At 38.4% G+C, this 22,474-nt stretch overlaps 1 long non-coding RNA gene across 2 annotated transcripts in view; it reads right to left on the bottom strand.

Moving 5' to 3' along the window:
• Window positions 1-22,474, bottom strand: part of LOC148216547 (uncharacterized) — a 62,731-nt gene that overhangs the window by 24,080 nt on the left and 16,177 nt on the right. The window contains exons 3-4 of one of the 2 annotated variants that reach the window (XR_015795238.1): window positions 6,219-6,281; window positions 4,428-4,475 (exon numbers count right to left, since the gene is read on the bottom strand). This is a non-coding gene — a long non-coding RNA (uncharacterized LOC148216547). Of the gene's footprint in view, window positions 1-4,427; window positions 4,476-6,218; window positions 6,282-22,474 lie in introns of those variants that run through there. The other variant, XR_015795237.1, reaches the window with a different exon arrangement.

Genomic DNA, 22,474 nt, shown 5'->3' with positions numbered 1-22,474 from the left:
ATCTGCTTTAAAATTTGCATGAGCAGAATTTCTCCAATGGTTTATACTGTTTAAGAGTTGGATTACATATATCAGGAGCTCTTTGCGGTTAATTTTTAAGGGGTTTTTTTTTCATGGGGAGAGGATGCCCAGGAGACCAGGCCCAGATACAATAACTTGTTCATTAGATTTTTATGGGACTTTCTCTTTTGTGCCCCTTGGGTGTTTTAAAATAGCTTCTCAGCATGAACCCAAACATGTTTAATCTAGATGAGGAGTTCTCAGACTGTGGGTTGTGACCCTCTAGAGGACCATCAATACATTTGAAGAGAGTCACAATTTGAGGGAAGGGGGTGATCTTGTGCATATAAAGCCGGATTGCTGCCAGTATTCACTCCTGCTATGATAAGCCAATGGCAAAGTCAGGATTTTTCTTACCTGCTGCTGTAAAAGCAAATATAGATCCAAAGTAAAAGTGGGAGTAGAAATAGGAGTGTCTCAGAAACCAATCCTAGATTTCAGGAAGCATTCCAAGCTAAGTAAGTTCATTCTTTCCATTATAAATATGGTTTTAAAATGGACTGTTCTATTTATTTCCAGTGAAAAGCTTTTTATTTTGTAAAAATGCAAGATTATAACATTGTTTTATTTGATGTATAGATTAAATTTTAATTATTACAAATAATCATATATTTCTTTCTTTTCCAGACCTAACCTCAATGAAATCATTAGTTTTATTCATTGGTTGGGGCACACAAATTCATTCATTATTGTAGGAGCTCATGGCAAAGATTAAGAACCTCTGATTTAGATAGTTAGATGATTGTTTTGTACTCCTTTCCCACTATTAATCTTTTCCTCTGTCTCTCCAGCCACTTTAATCTAGTCCCCCTCCCTCCCAATTGTCAGCTTTTTCCTTCTCAGTCTTTCAATATTATGTCCATTGCACTTAAAATAACAGATGCACAGAAGCCTTTTAATTTCCAGTCCACTCAATGTTAAAACATTTGTTCCCTTTAATTGTGAGGCTATTGGGGAAAAATAAATACATTTCGGTGAAGTAGGTTTGTGATGCCATTTTTAACCAGCCAATTACCATCCTGAGTCACTAATGTAGCTAATTTTTAAAATTCATTTTAGAATGTGAGGAGAATTGAGGCATGTCTAAATTATTTCTATACACAAAGAGTAAGTATCATACTTACAAAGAATATTATATTATTCTTATATTCTTATATTATATTATTCTTATTATATATGGAGTTTGACTGAAATCACAGCAGTTAGGGTATATAACCCTTTATCATGGTGGTTCTCAAACATTTTGGTCTCAGAACCTCTTAAAAATGATTCAGAACCCCAAAGAGCTTTGGTTTATGTGGGTTATATCTATCAATATTTACTGTATTAGAAATTAAAACTGAGAAATTTTAAAATATTTATTTGACTTCGCAGATCCCCTGAATGAGTCTTAGGGACCCCCAGGGTTCCCAGGCCACACTTTAAGAACTGCTGCTTTATCAAAACGCATGGTATGCTATGGAATTTACCTTACCTCTGCATTTTGCTTAAATATGGTGCCATTGATGTGGGTCCCAAGAGTTGCTATACAGGTAAGGACCACTTTAAATGACATGGTTTGAGGACATAAGTGAGGCTTAATATTACATTACCATATTCATTAAATATGATATTGACCTCATAGCAACCTGGATTCCTATGAAGGATTGAAAAAAATTGGTTATTACCATCTATCTTGGTTGTTACAGGTTTTTAGTTGGCCTTGTATCAAAATTAATGGGGTGATCAAGACTTGGACAAAGACTTTTGGGATGACCATTTTCCATTAATAAACCCTACATTTTTAGGTAAGATATTTACTTCCCAGTATTTTTCCAGGAATCCTGGGAGGTAAAAAGCAAAATGCCCTGGAAGAAGACAAGTGACAAAATACTTCCATATGGCTGCCAGAAAACTACATGAATGTGCCCATGTAGTCCACAGGAGTCAAGCCTGACTCAAAGTCAACTTTACTATTTCAGAAACTGGCAACCTTTTCAAGGTTATCTTGGATGTCCCCCCCTCCCCCCCCTCCATCACAGCAGCAGTGTGCAGAGAAGCACATCAAAGTTACCACCTCATTTTTGATTCCCCCTCCAGCTGATAATCCTATCGTTCTTCTTCAGAGATGGTTGATGCTGATGGCCACTGAGAGAATGCCTTCGAGCTGGTAGCAGCAGCAGTCACTATAAATGGCAATTCCTTGCTTTTCTTCTTCTTTACACATATGTTCCAATGAGCAGGTAAAGGGAGACATTGACAGATAGTAGCTCCTTAGCAGAAAGGTCCACCACCTTTCCATGCTGTAGGTAATCCCTCCTTCTCCAGATCTGTCCCAAATCACATGAGAACTTCTGGTCTTGTGAGGTTACAGTGTCTCATTCCAAGACAAGACTCAGAGACATGGACTTTACATGATTTGGGGTTTGGGGGAATGGGTTAGACCGCCTGGGGCCCAAGAGGGTTGCTGCTGACTTCTGAAATAAACAGAGACCTATGATCTGGAAGTATCCCTTCTTCCCTCCTAATAAAGGTCTTCATAAATGACCTTATGAAGAAGAGAAAAAGGAAGGAAGGGACATCACTCTTCCCTGTTGCTATTATTAGGTGGCCCAAGCTCTTCCTGGAGCTCTTTGAAGAGGAACAAGAAATGTCTGTGTGACCATGAAGAATTTCCCTTTCCCTCCCACCTTCTTTCCCGTCCAGGTCACGTCTTTTTAAATTCTTCATTTGAGGTCTGCCTTTTTTAAAATTGTTCACTGCATGACAGGGTGTAATTGCTTTCAATAAAAGAAAATTCACAGTTAGAATTTGCATTCCATAGCTCCTTCAGAAAATAGTAATATTCTCAGTAGCTAATATCACCTGGACTTTCCTGATTAAAACCAGTTCTTAAATATGGACTTAAGGAACCCGATTTTTTTTTTTTTAATGCATCTACACTTGTGGACTTCTCTGCCTAATTTACTTGTTTGTATCTCTTAAAACTTGGGGTTACCTAGTTGATGGCCATAAGCTAAATCAGTGGTTCTCAAACATGTTGGTCTCAGGATCCCTTTATATTCTTAAAAATAATTGAGGACCCCAAAAAGCTTTGGTTTATGTGGGTTATAGCTATATTTACTGTGTTAGAAATTAAGACTGAGAAATTTAAAATATTTATTGATTTGACTTCACAGGCCCACTAAAAGGGTCTTGGAGACCCCCAGGGGCTCCCAGACCACACTTTGAGAACCACTGAACTAAATCATATTCTGTATGCACATTCTAAAAGTGACCTCTTGGAGAATCCTGGAAAATGTAGTTTTGTCAATGTCCCAGAAACTACTAAAGTGAAGGGAAAGATTATTTAACATTGTAATCCTATACAGCTTAACTGAGAAATATGTCCTCTTGAGTTCAGTGAGATTTATTCCCCCCCCCCGCCCTGAATGTATTTTTATTTATTCTTTTATTAGATTTATATCCTACCTTTCCTCCAGGAATTCCAGATGCCCTATGTAACATATTCATGGCCAGTTTTATCCCTGCAACAGTTGTGTGAGGTCAGGCAGACTAAGAGACAATATCAGACAAAGTCCCCCACTGAACTTTCCAGGCTGAGGTGGGACTTGAACTTAAGTCTCCCTAGTCCAAAGTCATGACAATATCTCACCGGCTCTCTTTCAAAGGCCCGAGGCTGCTATATCAGTTTAATTGTGATGTGTGCATATGCCCTTATTATTTGGTACATAAATTTCATAAGTTGACTCATTTGCTGCAAGTAGGTGGCAGTAATCGTAACCCAAAGTTCTTTTAGAAAGGACATTAAAATTCTCCAAGGTATTCAGAGACCATATGCAGCATTCTGGATTGTGTCAAGGGGCTGACAATAGCAACGAGTGCCTTTCCCTTTTACCTACTGGCTCCTGAAGGCTTCTTTCTTTTCTTATCATTTACACTTACAAGTATCTTTTTTCTTTCCTTTGAGCATTCAGAGAAAGGGTGGACTAAAAAATCCACACAGATTAAATTGTATTATGAAGGCCCTTATTTTAATAAATTAGTCAAGAGCACCAAAAAACTCTTTAGAATAAACACATATTGAATTTATCATTTTTTAAACTGCTGACCGCCAAAGCTCAAAACGAGGGGCAATTTATTCTGGATTGTACAAAGCACTGATGGTTTATTTCTCTTTGAATCATCTCCACTAAACTGATATTTTACAGCATGCAACGTTCCATGAATTATTAAAGGACTGCAAACACTTCAAGTCACAGTTCATTCAATTAGGAGCTGTCTTCTTTTAAACGGCACGCAGGAAAAGTTGCTTGTAATATCATTGCCAGTTTCAGAGAAGCAAATCTGATATTAAATGCTACACATTTCCTGCTGCATTTCTCTGTCAGCTCTAACAACCAGGCTCGACTGGACAATGCATAAGAAATATGAACCTGTATAAAAGACGTTTACGATTTAACAGCCTGAATAGCAAAACAGTCGCAGAAAAAGATCATGCATGATACACCTATATAAGTAAAGTTACACTTTACAATATATAATGAATAGTCAAGTATATAAAAGAAAAATGAAAAGAGAGAAGACAAAAATAAGTCAGTGTGAGAACATAAAAATCAGTCACACAAGGTTTCAACGTTGTTTTACAATGTGTTCCTGCATTCCATTATCAATATTTTAAAAAGCTTAACAATTCAAATTTACTAGCTAGCGACTTATATTATAGAAACACTTTGTCTGAATAACTTCTTCACTTCTGCCTTTTGCCCTCAAGGGCACATTTGATGGGATAATTTTTCAGTTGCTCCTGTATTTCATCTCTTTGCATGCCATAATATTAACGTAGTTCCACTTTCTTATAAGATTAAAGTCTCAACTGCCTTGAGACAGTTTCAATATATTTTTTTTTTTAAATGAGAAAGCATGCCCTTTGGTATACAGCTAGATTATTACCAGGCTGATGTACCAAGCAATATATATCAGCTTTATTTTCAATTAATTGCTGGATAGGTAGCACAGTTCAGAATTAAATTTATTGTTGGCCAATGGTAGCAATCCCCCCTCCACTAATTCTGTGTGAATATACTTCCTCTGGAGAAATTTACTGTCAGTCATCTAAATGTGCTGGCATTTATTAGCCCAAAGCTGCCTTAAAAGAATTGCACCCAAATGATGTTATATAATTGCAGGATTATGAAGTAGGAGAGAAGCCAGAGGACAGCAACATAAGGAGAGAGGGAATGGGAAACAATAGTAAACCTGTAAAATCCTTTTACTGGAACCACTGGTGATAATAAGCAGAGAAGAGGGAATACGACTGAGCCTTCCATCTGGGGACTGAAACCCTGACGAGGAGGGTTCTTAAATTAAGCAACAACTGGCTCACCCCTGACTTATTACCCCCAAAGGGGCTGAGCTTGGCAGCCACCTTCAAGCCCTTGGAAGCTTCTTACAATTAAAATGCAAGATTTTCACTGAGTCTTCTTTAAGACTGTTTGAAAGGAAAAGGAATAGGTTACAGCAGGCCTACACAGCATACAGCCTGTGGGCTGTATGCAGCCCACCAAACAGCCTTGTGTGGCCCACCTGCATTTCTGAAACTCAATCAGTCCACTGCTGCCAAATGTCACTACGTAGCTGCCACTGCCCTAAAAGACAAGCTGCTGAGTACCTCTAATGCCTCTCTGACACCACTAGCTCCCCACTGAGAAGCTGATGGCTGTGCCAACTATTCCTTTGTGGCCCAGGGTTATTTTTAATTTGTCAGTGTGGGCCTTTCCCATCTACAAGTTGGGCAGGCCTGGGTTAGAAACATTTTGGCAACTGGACATGTTTACTTAGTGCCCAATTCATCTCTAAGTTCTGTTAAAGCAGAACTTTCTTGATCTTCTTGCTAACCACCAATTGATTCACTGGGGAGTTAGCTACCCCTTTTCCTAATAAACGGACAATGGGCAGATGTTCTGCACTTCTAATATTTTGCTAAGTGATATCCTCTTTCCCAGGCTCTGAGTCCAATATGGCAGTCTGTGTTGTGAGTTGCTTTGGAAGATGGATGGCCATGTAAAATTTCAAAATAATAAAATAATAAAAAAGAAAAGAAAAGAAAAGAAAATAAAGCCATCAAATGCTTGAGCCTCCAGGACAATCCCATGTACCAAAATAAACAGAGAAATTACCTTTTAACATCTATAGAAGGCTCAGATGATTTCATATGCTCTTTTCTGCCAATCAGTTGGAAACTGTGGTTGAGAGAATAAGACATTTAGGAGCAGGGAGAATAGCATGAGATCAGAACTACAGAAGAGGGTATAGAAGGGAAAAAGCAAGGTACAGGTAGCTTAAAAGAATCCATTTTGTACAATCAACATCTGTAGGAGAGATAATTGAGTTGTCTCAACTTTATCAAGGATGGAATCAACAAACGCAGTTAACAAGCAAAGATATTCTAGGTCAAGGACATTTTATAGACAACTCAGTAATAAATGACTTGGTCCTGATAGCATCCACCTAGAGAACTCAAATTCTATTGGTCAAAATATGTAATGTGTCTCTCAAGTTTGGTTCAGTGCCCATGGGATTGGAAAGTAACTAATATGATAGCAATTTTCAAAAAGAGGCTTAGGGAAGATCCAGGAAATCTAGGCTGGTCAGTTTAATTTCTGCTCCTGGAAAATTGGTAGAAAGGTACATTAAAAAAAGTAACTAAGCATACATAGGAACACAAATAAGAAAATCCTTCCTTGCTGGAATAAAGTCAGCACAGATTCTGCAAAGATAAATTCTGTTTTACCACCTTCTAGAGTGTTATGTCAAGAGTTATGAGGATGGAGTTGAACCTTTTAAAACTGTACACAGGTTTCTCAAAAAGCTTTTGATAAACTTCCTCATCAAAGATTTTTGAGTAAACCTGGTGGTCATGGAATAAGAAGATCTGTCCTTTTATGGATTGCTAACAGTTTTTTAAAAAAAGAAGAAGCAAAGAGTAGGAATAAACATGAAATATTCTCATAGCAGGAATCCTTCAAGGATCTGTGTTGCAACCAGTGTTTTTAAACTTTTCGTAAATTACCTTGATTTAGGAGTTAGCAGGGAGCTGGCCAAGATTGTGGATGATGCCAAACTATTTAGGATAATGAAAACCAAAGCAATTGTGAAGAACTCCTGAAGGTGGTAAAACAGAATTTAACAGCTCTTTAAACTGGATGAATGGTCAATCAAATGGCAAGTACAGTTCAATTTAAATAAGTGATTGGGGCAAAAAAAGAACCCCTCCCTAACTTCACAAACAGAAATGGGAGTTTGAGTTCATGGTAAATAACTCAGTCAAGGTGAGAACTCCATATGAAGTAGCTATGAAAAAAGTGACATTTATTTTAGGGGTCATTAGGGCAGAAATTGAAATAAAACTGCCAACACTGTAATGCTGCTATGCAAATTTATGGAATATCTGCACCTGAAATAATGGCTACAATTCTGTTACCACAGTTGAAAAAGATATGAAAGAGCTGGAAAAAATGCAGAAGAGAGCAACCAGAATGATCAGGGTGCTTGAACACATTCCTTACAGGACAAAGTTAGAAAGTTTGGGACTTGCAATGTACCATTTCACCATTTTTCCAGTCAACCTGGGGATGGGAACAGTCCTCCATAGCTCCCCAATAGCCCATAGGTTATTGGAGCCATTTGGGAGCTGAGGGTGAAAACATTCTACCTTTAGCGGCTGGGAAAATTGTGAAATGGTACACAATTAGATTTTTAAAAAGAAAATCATGCTTAGGGAAAGAAAAATGTAACTAAAACACACACATGTATTTCTGCCAAGTTTTGAGCCAGCAACCTTCTATTTACAAGGCAACAGGTAGAGTCATTGTACTTTCAGAGGACTTATGGTAAGGATGGGTCTAAAAGATTAGGAAAAAAGACAGCAAGACAAGATTGTTTTGAGCTACTTATTGTGTCTGCATGCATGCACATTTTAATGCTTTAACTTTGTGTATATAAATTCAATATAAATGCATTCTCTCTCTCTCTCTCTCTCACTCACTCACACACACACATTTCAGGAAGATTTGTTCACAGACAGAACAGCGATTGGTTATTGCTTTCCTGGAACAGAAAGGTAGGAGAGCACAGCAGCTGAGCAACTGTATCATAGTAGCCTGCAGTCTGGACTCAATACCTTGCAAGTGACTGACAAATTAGCTCAGTCTGGATAGGGTTTTCTTAAGGTGGCTTTGAGTCCAACCAGCATGAGCACAGGACATGAGTAGCTTAAAACTAAATGTGAGTATGTCCTAAACATAGTCTTCAATATATATATATTTGAAAATTCAGGAAATATTGAGGAAAAACAAGGTAGAAAAAACATGCAGAGTGCAGCTTCTTGAATTCTTACCAGCCCTTTTATTAGCAGGGGCCATAGGAGGCATATGTATTACTTCTGTGTAGCAAAATAACGTATCTCCAATAGAAGAGAATATCTGTCACTCATTGTTGAACTGTGGAGTCCTTGGTGCTCTCTGAGCTTGGTTGTTTGCTTGCAGCCGTTTCATTTCCCAACTAGGTAACATCACCAGTGCTAGTGAGTGTGGGGTTTGCTGCCTATTTATATGCAGTAACTTGCCCTGCCAGTGTTGATGGGGCTGTGGTTTCCTCCTTGGTAGTTCCTTGATTAGGGTACTGTTTTCTGCCTGATCGTTTGTCTGGTGCTGATCCCTGCTTATCTGACTGTGGGCTGCTGGAGGGGATGTATTCTAGTCATTTTGTTTCCTTCCTAATGTCCTATGGTTAAAAGCCATAGCATCTTACAACAGCAAGTTGAGAGAATTAGTGAAGGGTGTAAGAGTGATGAGAAGTTCTGAATGTGAGACAGTCCTATTTTGAGGTAGTAACAGGAATGGATCTTGGGGAGAAATGGACATGGAAGAAAAGGAAAGAAGTGGAAAAAAAATAAGCGTGGAATTAGAAGACCTATATGAAAAAAGTATTTGAATAAAGATTAATCTCCCAGCTGAAGGAATGGAAGGTGGCTGTAAGGACAGAAGATGTGGAAGTGCTTGGAACAGGGTAAAAAAAAAAAAGTGCTACCAAGTGCCATATAAAATGTGGAGTTACATTAATGGGAAGTATAAAAAGGATTGTGGGTGTCATTATGACATGAAAAAAGCTGTGGATGAGGAAAAATGCATATGAGAGAACGAGTGCTGCAAAAGATGATGAAAGAAAGTTACTGTATAATGCATATCTAGAGCAAAGGCTAGTTGCAAAGAATGTAAGAACAAGGAATTGTCAAGGTGAAAAGAGGCAGAGAAAATGCAAAGTAATTTTGATGAAAATAAAAACTTATTTGGAAGTGGGTAAAGAGGGCTAAATCAGGAGCCTCTAGCAGAGTGAATGGAATTCAATATAAAAGTGATAAAATGATTTGGGATGAAACTACAGGGAGAGAATGTTGTACAGGAATCATAGTGTTATGCTGAAAAGTGGAATTGAAATGAATGGTATAAAAGTGTCTGAGAAAAAAGAAATAATGGTAAGTCATAAAAGCTGTGAGAATGTTGGGAAATTGTCAGGCTACAGATGTAAATGCATAAATGGAGAAATGTTAACATATAGATATGGTTTACTTATGCAAGCGCAACTTGTCTAATGTGTGTGAAGATTGCAGCTGTCTTCACCTGACAACTGGAAAACGCCTTTGCTGTTTCCCTCTAAAAAGCACAAGGTAGCAAGAAAGAACGCAACAGCTAGGAGGAAGGTCGTTGGCAGGCTGAAAGGGCACCAGAGGTGACAATGAGCAAAATTTGGGAAGTGCAATGCCACTTTATGCCAGGCAGGGGTGTGCAGGTCCAATCTGGGCTCTTTGGCAAGTCATTGAGAAATGTATGAATGTGAGAAGAAAAATTTATTGTGTATGGGTTGATTTAGAGGAGTATATGATAAAGTGAATAGGCTTAAATTATGGAATGTTTCCTACAAATATGGAGTTATAAATTGGTAACTGAAGGCTATAAAAACAGTTTACGATGGAAATAAAGCATGTGTGAAAATAAATGGTGCGCTTAGTGAATGCTTCAGTACTGAGCAGGAAGTAAGACAAAGATGTGTGATGATGTCTCCTTGGTTGTTTTTGGTTTAATATATTTATAGATAAATGAATAAGAAATGTTTGTGGCAGTGTTAAAGGTATGGTGGTTGGGAAGGTAAAGGGACATGTTTGCAGATGAAGCTGTGATGGCTAAGAACTCAAAAGACTGGCAGCAAATGTTAGTTGGATTGTATGATGCAACAAGGAGTATGGACCAGAAGATTAGCATATCAAAGACTAAAGTAATTGTGCTTGACAGAGAAAATGAATAAATAAGTTATTCAAGAATGGCAAAAAATGAGAGCAGGTAGATGTTTATACCTTGGTAGAAGATTTACTAAAGAAGAGAGAATGGATGGGAAAAGTTTAAGATATGCAACCACAGGTAGAAAGGTAGTGAGTAATATAAACTGTGCTGTAAGGAATAACTGTTTGCTGAAAGAAGCTAAAATGGTTCTGTATAAGAGCATGCTTCTACCTCTTAGCCAATAGATTCTAGGATTCAAAAACAATAGACCCAAACCAGGGTGAATGCAAAAAAAGATTTTATTAAGCAAATTGAGAGAGTAACAGAGTAAAAAGAAAAAAGGTACTCCACACGATGTCCCTTCAGCTTGTCAAGAATCCCTTGAAATGACAGCAGATAGATGCCTGGAGCCAGCTGGCATTTGTGTAGTGCCTTCCCAGATCTTTAGGTCTATGCCCAGCTTCAAAATTTGCACTCTTAATAATTTTTCAAAGGATAGGAAGTTTGGGCAATTCCACACCTGGGGGCGGCTTGGTGGTACATCTTAAAGTGACTAATGTACTACCAAATATAAGTATTTATATTATAAGTATAATATAATGTACTACCAAATTTTTCAGTAAGATATTGTCTTTAGCGTTCAATGTCTAGAGATGGTCTGATGACACATGGGAACGCAGACAGTTGACCCTCTGCCAAAGATATTTTTACATGAAACATTGCTTCTAGTGTGCTGCTGCTCTCTCTCTCTCTCTCTCTCACACACACAAACACATACACATAGGTTTCAAATTAGGAAGATCACATTGTTCTCTTTATCTTAATTATTAGAAGTAGCAATGTAGATAAAAGGGTCACAAGTGATTGTGATTACACATAAGTTGCAAAAGATTCAAAAGTGAGTGTGATTATATACACATTTCAACAGCTTGTTAACGGACCTTTTTAAAGCATCTACCTTATATGTGCAAAGAGAGAAAAAGTGGACCACACTGGTACACTCCTCACCATTGCTTCTGCAGTGACACTACAGTGTGTCAGAACTGCAAAAAATAAGTTGAATGCAGCGGGAAAGGGGTTCTTAAATGTGTGTAGTAAAACATGGATACAGTGAAGAATGAATGGGAGATGAAAGTGAGTGACCACTAAAAAAGAAATACATTGAAATGGTTTGCTCATGTAGAGAGAATGAATGAAGATTGAATTGCAAACATATATATGAAGGAAGACTGAATGGGTTGAAAGGAAGGATAAAAACTGAGAAAATTGTGGTTGGATATAGTGGGTGAGTTCCTGAAAAAGAGAGAGAAAAGAAGTTTAAAAACAAAGGGCACTGTGTGAACTGGTCTTTAGATTATGTGAACGTGAGGATAACTTGCCAGGATAGCAAAAGAGGCGGAGGTATTATGAATGTTATTAGTGTAAACTGGCTGTGTTTTAGCTATCTTTCCCTTTGTTTTTCTGATCTTTAATTTCTAATTTTGTTGGCTTACTGTACTATTCTTTAGACCTTTTCTGTGCTTTGCATCATATTGCTTACCCCAAAAGGAAATTGTGTGATGGGCATGTTTGTAGGTAGTTGTGTACCCTTCCAACGTTCTCAAGATCCAACCGCCTCTCGCCAGGATGTTCTGCGTGGCAGATTCACGGGCTCAGATCCACCAGGCCACCTCTCTGCGTCAAGGGAGCTGATTGGAGCTCCCTCTTCTCCCCAAGGGAAGAAACAGCTGCAAGAGAGACGTGTAGCTATACAATTAGCCTCCTTTCTCATTTATTTTTAATATTGCTTTTCGTGCTATTATTCCGATGAGCAGGGGAGGGAGTGAGCTTTGCAAGTCCCTTCATCGGTCCTGATCAGCGCCTTGTTTGGTGTCCTTTGTGTGCTTTGGAAAAAAATCATGAGAGTGTCGAACAACAAGGAACGCTCAGTGGGCTTCCCATCAGAAGCGTCAGGATTTCAAGGCAGCCAAGAGTGGTGGGGGATGATTAAAGTCGCACTTCATGTTGCGTTATTTCACCGCCAAGCCTCAACTGCTAACAAGTATCAATGAAAATATTTCTTGCTGGATTCAGTACCTTCGGTCCCTCCCCGCACCGACAGACTCCTCTCGGAAGCTTGCCGGTTACCCATAGAAGCCTCCCATCTAGCCGCAATTCAATTTCACTTTGATGGTTCTGCCTTTAGTGCACATGTTGATTGCTCACCTGTAATGAACCCTCAGTCAGAACAACAGCAAAAAGCAAAAATGTCACCTAATCGCTTAAGCAGGTTTACTGGCTTTCAGTTTTTAGTCTGTTGTTTTCTGACTGTTAGGCTGTGTGCGTGCGTGTGTTTAATGGGAAGATTTATTTTAAAGTGGCCTGCTGCCTATTTGGTGGGATTGTTCCAGAGGAGAGCAAAAGTAATGTTCTTACTGTCTTATCTTCCATTTATAGATAATTGTCTAATCATGTACTAGCAGAGAAAGAAAAAGTGAACGGAAGAGATGCCTTTATATGATTTTTCAGTAAAGAGTTTATGGCAGAGGAAAGTCTGGGACTGATCTTTCTTTCTTTCTTTCTTTCTTTCTTTCTTTCTTTCTTTCTTTCTTTCTTTCTTTCTTTCTTTCTTTCTTTCTTTCTTTCTTTCTTTCTTTCTTTCTTTCTTTCTTCGTTCCTTTAGCTGAAATCTTGCATTAGTTCTGGGGTCTCTAACTTTATGGGATTTGGGCATTTTGCATTTGGAAGTTAATACTATAAGCACTTCCACAACATGTTTGCCAGCTTACATGTGGCTAATAAAAAAAAACTGATTTACCAGAATGTAAACAGGTGAAGATGCTTTCTGCTTCTCTATCTAGTTTTCAGATTACTTTGTCTCCCTGACACGAACAAAAAAAGAGACACTGAGATGCAACCACTTGTATTTTTATATTCTGACAATGCCTATATTCCTGACTGGCACCCATAGAAATGTTTAAAAATAAAGATAAATGCTGACACATCTCTTTGTACCACAGTAATAATATCAGGTAGGGCCAGGATCCTGGTAGGTGCAAGGCACACTAATACTCTGGATCCTGGCCCTACCAAATATGGACTTGGAGTACATATTCTACCAGCAGAGATGAGTGCAGATGTTGTTATTGTGGGATATATGTGCTAAATTCCATTACCTCATTGTTTAATGCAGAATATAACAGCCACATTTCTGAGTTAATCTGCAGCAACTGAGCTTGGATTAGTCCATGATGACTAACCAGAGAATTCCTGCATTGCTGCTCTGTGTCTCAGGAGTGTTGAACAGTGATGAACCCATGTGGGCTGGATTCACACATCATATTCTGGCATGTTTGATTATGGCTTATCACGATGTGAGAGTTCAGTGTTTATATTTTATACCACAGTTTATGGTTTAATGATATGTGTGAATCAAACCACTGTTAAGCATGATTTGTGCACCCAGCCATTGTAGCCATGTTATTGTTCCATGAAAAGGGAAGTTTGTGGCCTATCAACTTTGAAAAGAGGCATGATCTTACCGTGAATACAATTCCTGCAGTAAAATATTGTTTATGAATTTTGCTGGACAAATCAAAGACCATGCTGAGCATTTACTAAAATGCACATTAATTGGAAAAGCGTTTCGTCAACTGAATATTTTACATTCCCAACTCACAGCATGAAAGAGAAATATCTAGAATACAGAGACAAATTATATTCAAATGTTTCCCTAGTTCAATTCTAGATGTTTTGGATGTGTGTCAACCTAGCATAGCTTGTAAGTTTATGTAGGTTCAAGTCAAAATCACAATTTCTCCCTTGGATTATTGCCTCCTTCATTAGTTTCTGTTATTCCAGCTGTGATTTTCAAATTGCTTAAAAGGAGAGTCATAAAGCACTTTTTTAAAAGTACAACTTCCCAGTTTCATTTTGCTTCAGAAAGCAAAGACTGAAGCTATAGTTCTGTATATTCTTACATTTCAGTGTATTTTATTCTACTTTTCAGACAACTGTTTTCTCCCAAAGAAATTCATATCAATTAAAATAGGAGGAGATGAGCTACCCTCAGGCTGACTTTCTGGGAAGACAAGGACACGCAAGGAAAGAAGGGAAGAAAAAAGAGAGAAGAACAGAATGAAGCAGTGAGACATAAGCTAGCATTTAAATAATTCAAGTTATCTTTCCTTAGGGTGCTCCTGCTCAAATAGCAGTTGAGAGTCTCTTGAATACTTGGCAGGGGAAGGGACATGGACCACCAGCTTTCCAATCTCAGGGCAAATATCATGAGAGCTGACTGTCTTTTCTGGCAAGGATGTGGTAAGTAAGTGCCTTCAGCCTCTTCTTCTCTGGCTGACAGCTTCCCTTATGCCACAATGTTCTTGCTGGTAGGCAAATTCCCAGTGGCCCTGGCCTCATCCCTTTCTACTTGAGGAATGAGGCCAGAATATGCCTTTTAGCTCCCCAAACCCAGAGCAACTGAAGTTTTTATTTATTTGTTTTTTACTGAATTAAACAGAATATACTCTTGTTCCAATTTTGGGCACTTTGGTTCTGGTGGATTTGAAATATCCCACACCCTCCCTCCACACCAAAAAAAATCCTGTTGAATTGTTCACTTTTTTCCTGTTCTGCTACTTGTTCCCTCCCTCTTTCTTTCTGTCTGTCTGTCTGTCTGTCTCTTAGAGTGAGATACCACTCACTTACTTTAGTAATGTTCTGCAGAGAAGGCAAACTGTGGATCACATCAGCCCTTGTTAAACCTTTCAAAGCCCAGCCCCTAATTGTGTCATCTACACACGATATAGTCAAAATCATGGCAACTTGATGCTGAGCTACCAATCACACTGAGCAATGTGCTGCTATTTCAAAGGGCAATCCATCCTAAATAAGGCTCAGTGCTTTCTAAATGGGTAAAACACTGAAGCCAATTGTGGGGAAAAAAAATCACGCAAAATGGCACTGCAATATTGATGAAGCGTTCCTGGAAATCTTACCCCCTTTGAGCTGAGTTTTACTACAGAATGATTAACTTATTTCTGACGTACTGTAATTGTCAAACCAACTTACTGTATCACTCAGCAAGTGTTAAGTTGTATGGCAATCTATAAAAATTACAGCCTCTTTATTTCTCAGCTCATTAAACTGATACTGTCTTCTGGCCATCCATTCATCAACAAACTCATCTTCTGTTCAACTAGTAACCTACCCTGTCTATGTACGCAGCTTAGAGTAAGTTACTTTCCCCCTCTCATTGTAAATTATAGTTGAAGTGAGGAGGCATGGCCTCCTGTCTTACAATATGCCCCATTTTCATTTCATTCCATGCATGGTTTAACGCCCTATAGTGCAAGTGGAAGGGTGGGGAATTTAGTACAAGTAATGCTTGTCTTCATGGAAAGATAGGCACAATGTCATGATGGATTTTAGGTTAGACCAGGGATTGGCAATAGGGTAGTTACAAGCACCAGCAGGCCCCCTGGCTCTCAAGAGGCACTCTCACTTCCCCATTTATATTTTAAATGCTGAAATCCCATGAGATCATGCAATCTCATGAGATTTGAGTATTATATGATGGGTCATGAAATCTAGGATTAAACACTGAAATCTCTTGAGAGATTTTGTAAAAGAATGCTGAAATCTTATGAGATCTCATGTGAGAGCATAAAAAGCTTGTATGGTCTCACTGAAAAATATTAATTTCTTGAGATACTGCACAAAATCACCAAAGTATGATTTTTTTTTTATGCCAAGCCATCATAGAGTGCTCAGGCAATTACCCCCCCCCCCCAATTTAACAATTTCCTGGAAAGAAGCTTAGTGCTTATCTGCCATAAGAGCTGAATGAAACCTCTGTGATGAGAAGAAATGTACTTTTGAATGTGAGATGTGGTCAGATTATCATCTTTCACATGCCCTCCCAGTTTTGGAGGTCATTTTTTAAAAAATATCTCTTCTTTCTTCAAAATTAAAACATAATGCCATTAACCCAGGACTATCCCTAAAGAATTTACCAGTTTTTGCTACCACCAAACCCTTACCTGCTCTGGAAATTCTTTTGTTTTCCTCCCTTATTTCTTGATGTATTTCTCAGTACCTTGACTAGGTAGAATGTGGGGAAGATACAGAGCAGTGCAGTCACTTTGTTTACATTTAAACAAGGAATCAAATTAACTTTTTGCTAAATAGTTTAAACAGGTGCACTTAATATTACAACATATCTATAGGCTGTCAATTCTTGTCTTCCCTGGCACTAAACAGATATCCATCAGCCTGTCACTCTGACAGAGAAAGGTTTTCTTAGGGCTAGGAGTCTGAGCTCTCTTATACCTATCCTCCCACCCACACCTCCCAAATCTCTCTCTCAGTTCTCCTTCCCTGAAGAATTTAAACTCAGAGGGGGTACACTGTGTTATCATGTTTCACATGATGGTTCTGCCATCACATTGTCATGTTCTCCTGACTGTCCATGTCTAGAAATAAAATGCTGGGCTACATGGACCTTTGATCTGCTTCAGATCAAGAGGATACTCATTTTCTTGCTAAGGGTGTTGGGTCTTTCCTGTATAGGTTACATCAGTACAGTACATAGTAGTGTCCAGAGTTGCTGGGATTTGGGTGGCATATGCATTTAATATATTATTTAATAATTTTATCACCATCATCATCAGGCCATACACTGCTTCCTTTTAGACACAGAAGCCCTATGGGAACCAAGCTGAATATTCAATATAAATGAGACATGCTTAAACACTTCTGATGTTTTCCATCTGAGTGATCAGTATACAGCCACAGATTCCAGTGCTGAGTGAACTGGTTAACTTCTGGTTTGCTTTAAAGATCATTCTAAGAGCCTAATCATATGAGTATGTCAGTCCATTATGACCATGATGAACTTGGGACTCGTTCTAGTTACCAGTCTAATGCTGGGCCCTTCCCAGATCTTTTTCCTTCCATTCTCATTTAGAGAATTTTGGTGACATTTGAAAGAATGGCACATGTTGTCCTTAAATATGAGGTGGCCAAGAGGTGTGTGTAAATTAGGGCTATGCATACTTGATAATGTATTCACAGGGGCTTTAGACCTCATAATAGCTTCTTTTTGCTATTCATTAAAACAGCCCATCTTTTTCAGGTTTCCACATAAAAACCTCATTAGTTGACTCCTTAATTCAGACCCATCTTTTCTTAGGCTAGTGCTGAAGCCTGAAAGATGGACTGCTTTAATGAATAGCAGAAAACTGCTTAGTTTGCATGAAAGCACTTTTTCCCAATCATTTTTGAAAAGTGAACAGCTGTACTGTAAATATCCTGTCTTTCATAGTATAGCAAACTCCTTTGTGGTCTTCAGCCTCCCTGGCTTCCTGTGTTCCAATTTTATCCTAGGGCAACCTGTCATGAGATAATTCTTCTAAGGCATTTTCTCAAATTACTAAGTTTATGCAGCCAAGGAGATAGCAGAGTGATATAAATAAGTGTAATAGGAAACTACTGCAGTTTACATCCTTCTCCACTTCCAAGCTCACACGTACAACCCAAATACATTTGAAAGACATTTTCAAGTCCTCTCAGAATAAAGAAGAAACTAGAAGATGAAGACAGCACTTGAAAAACAATAAGGCAGGTTGTAGCATAGCATTACATTAGCCACATCAACCACAGCAAGTAAGTTGCTCCAAGTATACCATAGCTCATGTCTATATTCCAGTTTTGCCATAGTGCATCAAAAGATGAACTTGGGCCAAATTTTGGAAATAATTAAAGATGCCTATAAGCAACCCAATTTGAAATAGCTGAAAACCAGCTGGGCTAGCCAGTGTCTGCATCTGGAATAGTTGTACAGAAGACAACATTTCAGCAGAGATAGTGGGTGGTGTTGAATTGACCATTTTCTTCAATTGGTTTTACCCCATCCAGTAAGATCTAATAGAGAAGCACCTTTTGAGCCCCATCCCTGAGGCACTGGTGTGTCAGGAACCACAAGGTAGCTGTCCCTCCCCTTAGGAGCAGGACTCCGCCCAAGGTCAGGCCATCACCAATCCTATGGGCATTTAGGACATTGAAAATTGATGCTATGGCAGGAGGTGATTCTTGCTCTTAGGACTGTTTTCCTGAATGTCAATGGTTGTTTGTTATTGGGCGTGGGGATTTGATTATTTCTTCTTGTAACTATTTCTATTTTACTTTTGTAGTATTGTAAAGGACTCAGAGCCTAATGAGGCCCTCCTCCATGTCCCCTCACCAAAGGAGGTGAGCTGGGTCTCAAGGGGTAGAACTTTTTGGACTTCCAGGGAAGCAATGGCGGAGATGGCTCTGGAAGAACCCTTCTCCGGATCAAAGAGAGGTCTAGGATCACCCACAAGTTTGCTTCATACAGAGGCTCACCTGTGAAGAGACCACAAAATAGTGATCTCCGGCAGGTTTGAGAGCTCTGGGAGCCAGGGGAAAATCATCCTGCCTAAGCCGCAGTCTGGCACCTTCAAACGGACACTGGGTTTGCCCACTTCCTCTCTTAATTACCTTAGGAAAATGCTTGTTATTGATCTTTTGACTGTTAAGAACCTTCTGAAGGGCAAGTTTCATTATGCCAGGAGAGCTTCCTTCTATCCTGGATGAAAGAACTTTCATGTAAGTTTAAGGATTAAAAAGATAAAAATTAATTTTTGGAAACAAGCAAAATCAACTAGAATGTTGATTTTGGAAAGTTAGGGGGCCAGATGGATTTGAAAGAGTTTTTCCTGTGGGTTGTTTAAAATTGTATAAAAGTATATATGAAGAATTTGAAATTGACTGTAAGAAATCCTCCCATGGGAAAGTTTTGCTTTGGAAAATAAATATATAAGAGGGGTCTTTGAAGGTTGACTACAGGGAACCAGAGAGAATTAAGGATTACAATTAAAGGAGAGGAGACCTATTAATACAATGGAGCAATATTATCTGACTATAGAAGAAATTAAGGCTGTCTGGAAACAATGTGCTCAGAAATTATTTTCAAGATTGTCTACCACTATAAAAATGGATCTAACAGAGGCTACAGAAGCGGAACAGGTTTTATTGGACAAAATAGAGACTGAGGCTGACTTGAATGTGGATTTGAAAACAGATGTAAAAATGACAGATTATAAGAGTGATATGGAAAAAGATATCAGAATGGATTTTCAAATGAAAGTGGCTGGTGTTTTAATAACTAAAGAGGAGGCCATACAAATAATAAATCAGAAGAGTGACTTGGATAGCCTTCTTATCTTGGATTTACAAAAGGGACATGTTAAACTACTGAAGCTGTTCCTGAGAGGAGACAAAGAGAAAATGATAAGAAATCAACTTGTGGGATATTATTTGATGGGATTAAAGACCAAACTTTTCCAAAGTAAATAGAAGGACTATAAAGTGAATTTATTTGATCAGGGTTAAAATATATATGTTGTGGTTTCTGGTAGCTATTAATGGAATTTCTTCTTGACCAGGACTGGATTACTGTGATGGAATGGACTTCTATCACAGTATGGCTCAGGGAGATAAGCGTGTTCTTAGCCCCCAACAGGAGTGTGGGAAGTTCAAGAAGATGAGGCTGGCACCTCCCTAAGGAATTCATGGTGTTGTGGCTGGCTGGCTTGGGAACTAGGGTCCAGTCTGGGGAGATTTCTGTCTAGAGGTTGAAGCTAATAAATGCAATAGAACTGTATTTGCATTGTCTCTTGGAGTTCTTTGGGCTGAACCTGACAATTACAAGGCTTTGAAGATTTGTTTATAAATGGGGAGAGATTTCTTTTGCTTTATTCTTCAGAGAAAGTGATAAATTGGAATACAAAATGGATTTATTTGATTAACGTTAAAATATATATGTTATTATTTCTGGTAGCTCTTAATGGACTTTTGCTGAATAGGACTGAATGAAGCTTTTACAATTTGTTTATTGATAAGAGATAAGATATGGGAAGAAGAGATCTTTTTTTATTATTATTGAAATACTAGAGAAGGTGTTAAGTTACTAAAGTTGTTTATATTTGTCTGGGGAGGGGGAAATCATTTTTTTATATTTCTTTTTCTTTTTTCCCCCTTTTTTTGTTTTCTTTTTTCTCTCTCTTTGAACTTTTCTTTTTCTTTACTTCACTTTTTATATTTCTCTTAGTTTTTATTAATCTTTTATTTTTATATTTGTAAACTTTAATAAAATTGTTACAAAAAAAGGGGGTAGAACTTTTTCTGTGGTAGCACCCCATTATTTATTTATTTATTTATTTATTTATATTACTTATTTATTGATATTTATTATTAATTTACTTTTATTGCTTGATTGAGTATTAATTTAATTATTGGATTCCCTCCCCAGAGAGGCTTGACTAGTGTCCATACTAACATCATTTCAGTGTCATGTGAAGACCTCCCTATTTTTCCAGGCTTTTAAACTGATTTTTAATTGCATTTTAATTTATATAGTTTTAGTTTTTGTATGCTCACCTTGTAGCTGCTTAGTTTATATTATGTATTATATGTTTTTATTCATTTTTTTTAAAGCATGTTATATTGCAAACTGCCCCAAAGAGTTTCAGCTAGTGGGCGGTTTAAAATTTGTAATAAATAATAATAAAAACATATATAATTTTTGGAACTGTATGTAATATACATTTTTTTTCTGCGCTCAGTCGTTACCGACTCTGCAGTGATTGCTTTGGACGAGTCCTTTGCAGTTTTCAAGGCAAGGTGTTTCAGAAGTGGTTTGCCAGAGCCTCCTTCCTAGAGCAGAGCCCAGCTGGCGAGCGCAGGAGGCGGGGTTTCCGTTGCTTCGCGCCCTTTTCGGGCGAGCGCGGTTTTTTGCACTTACCAGCAACTGCTCCCGACTCCTTTTGCAAGGCGCCGCCAGCATTTTTCCTCCCACCGGAGTGAGAGTCCCCATTTATCTACTCAGTACCCATTTATCTACTCGAATACCCATTTATTTATTATCGTGAGTTTTCAAACTGTTGGGTTGACAGGAACTGGGGAGGAAACAGGAGCTCACCCTGTTAACGCGAAGGCTGGACTCGAACCGCTGAAGTGTTGACCGTTTCTGGCCGGCAACTTTCAGCGTCATTAAGCCGCTGTGCCACCACGCCCCCCTAATGTACATTACAGTAATAAATAAATAAAATATTTTTCTGTACAACTATTCAAAGTTGAGGAACCCTCTCCGTTGCCCTGAAGCAGCCCTAGGAGTAAGTTTTGAGGTTATGCATTTATATTTCAAAAGAGGAAAAGCACTAAAATATTACACCACATAAAAACCTGATGCCATGATCACAAGTTACCCATCTTCCAAGTTCAGCACTAATTTTTATAAAATTTCTGTTGCTGAGCAGGGGCATGCAATAGAATAAATGGTGTGCATAAAAGGAGGGAGAAGGGGGGAAAAGCCTGTGCGTGTGAATATGTCCCTTGGTGAAAGAGAATTTAAAGTTATATTTATTATATGCCTCTGGAAAGACAGCTGAAAGACAGGAGTATTGCTCCCTAAGGATTGTATGAATTGAATTGTCTGTATGTATGAAGACAAGGAACAAAACCAAGTCTCTCTGTTTAAGGAACAGTTCAAATTAGCATTAGGATCTTGTTTATCAGTGTATTCTAACGTTTGGAAAAGTCCCAAGGAAAACAGAGCGGAAGATATTTTCAGTTAACACATCTAGATCCATCTGAGTACTAATAAACTCATTGTTCCTTTTAAACATGTATTTCTGGCATGGCTTTACACCAGTAAAGTTATCAGAAGAGTTTTGAAGCAGGGAAATAAGATTTGAATGGTGCATTTTGGAAATCCAGAATGAAGCCAAAGATTATTTGTAGAGCGTATATATAAAATGAGCCCTAGACTACACTTACATCTGTCTACTCAAAAGTGAATGTCATTGAGTTCATGGGGCTTGCACCCAGGAAATTTGGTGCATCTTTGTACCTTAAGTAACCAACACTTTGCTGCACTTAGATCTGCCCATTATTAATACTCCAAAGCTGTGGTGAAGTGTCAGACTAGAAGCATGGAGTTCCTGGTTCAAGTCCACCCTCAGCCAGAGAAGCTCCCTGGATGTCTTTGAGCTACTCCCTCTCAGCCCAACCTACTTGATGGTTGTGGGGAAAAGTAG

This window comes from Python bivittatus, unplaced genomic scaffold, assembly GCF_059951505.1.
Source record: "Python bivittatus isolate LINGU-HERP-01145 unplaced genomic scaffold, Pbiv_v1 ctg000200_np1212, whole genome shotgun sequence".
NCBI lineage: Eukaryota > Metazoa > Chordata > Lepidosauria > Squamata > Pythonidae > Python > Python bivittatus.
Note: the sequence above shows the minus strand (reverse complement) of the source record. Positions and strands in the feature narration are given on the sequence as shown.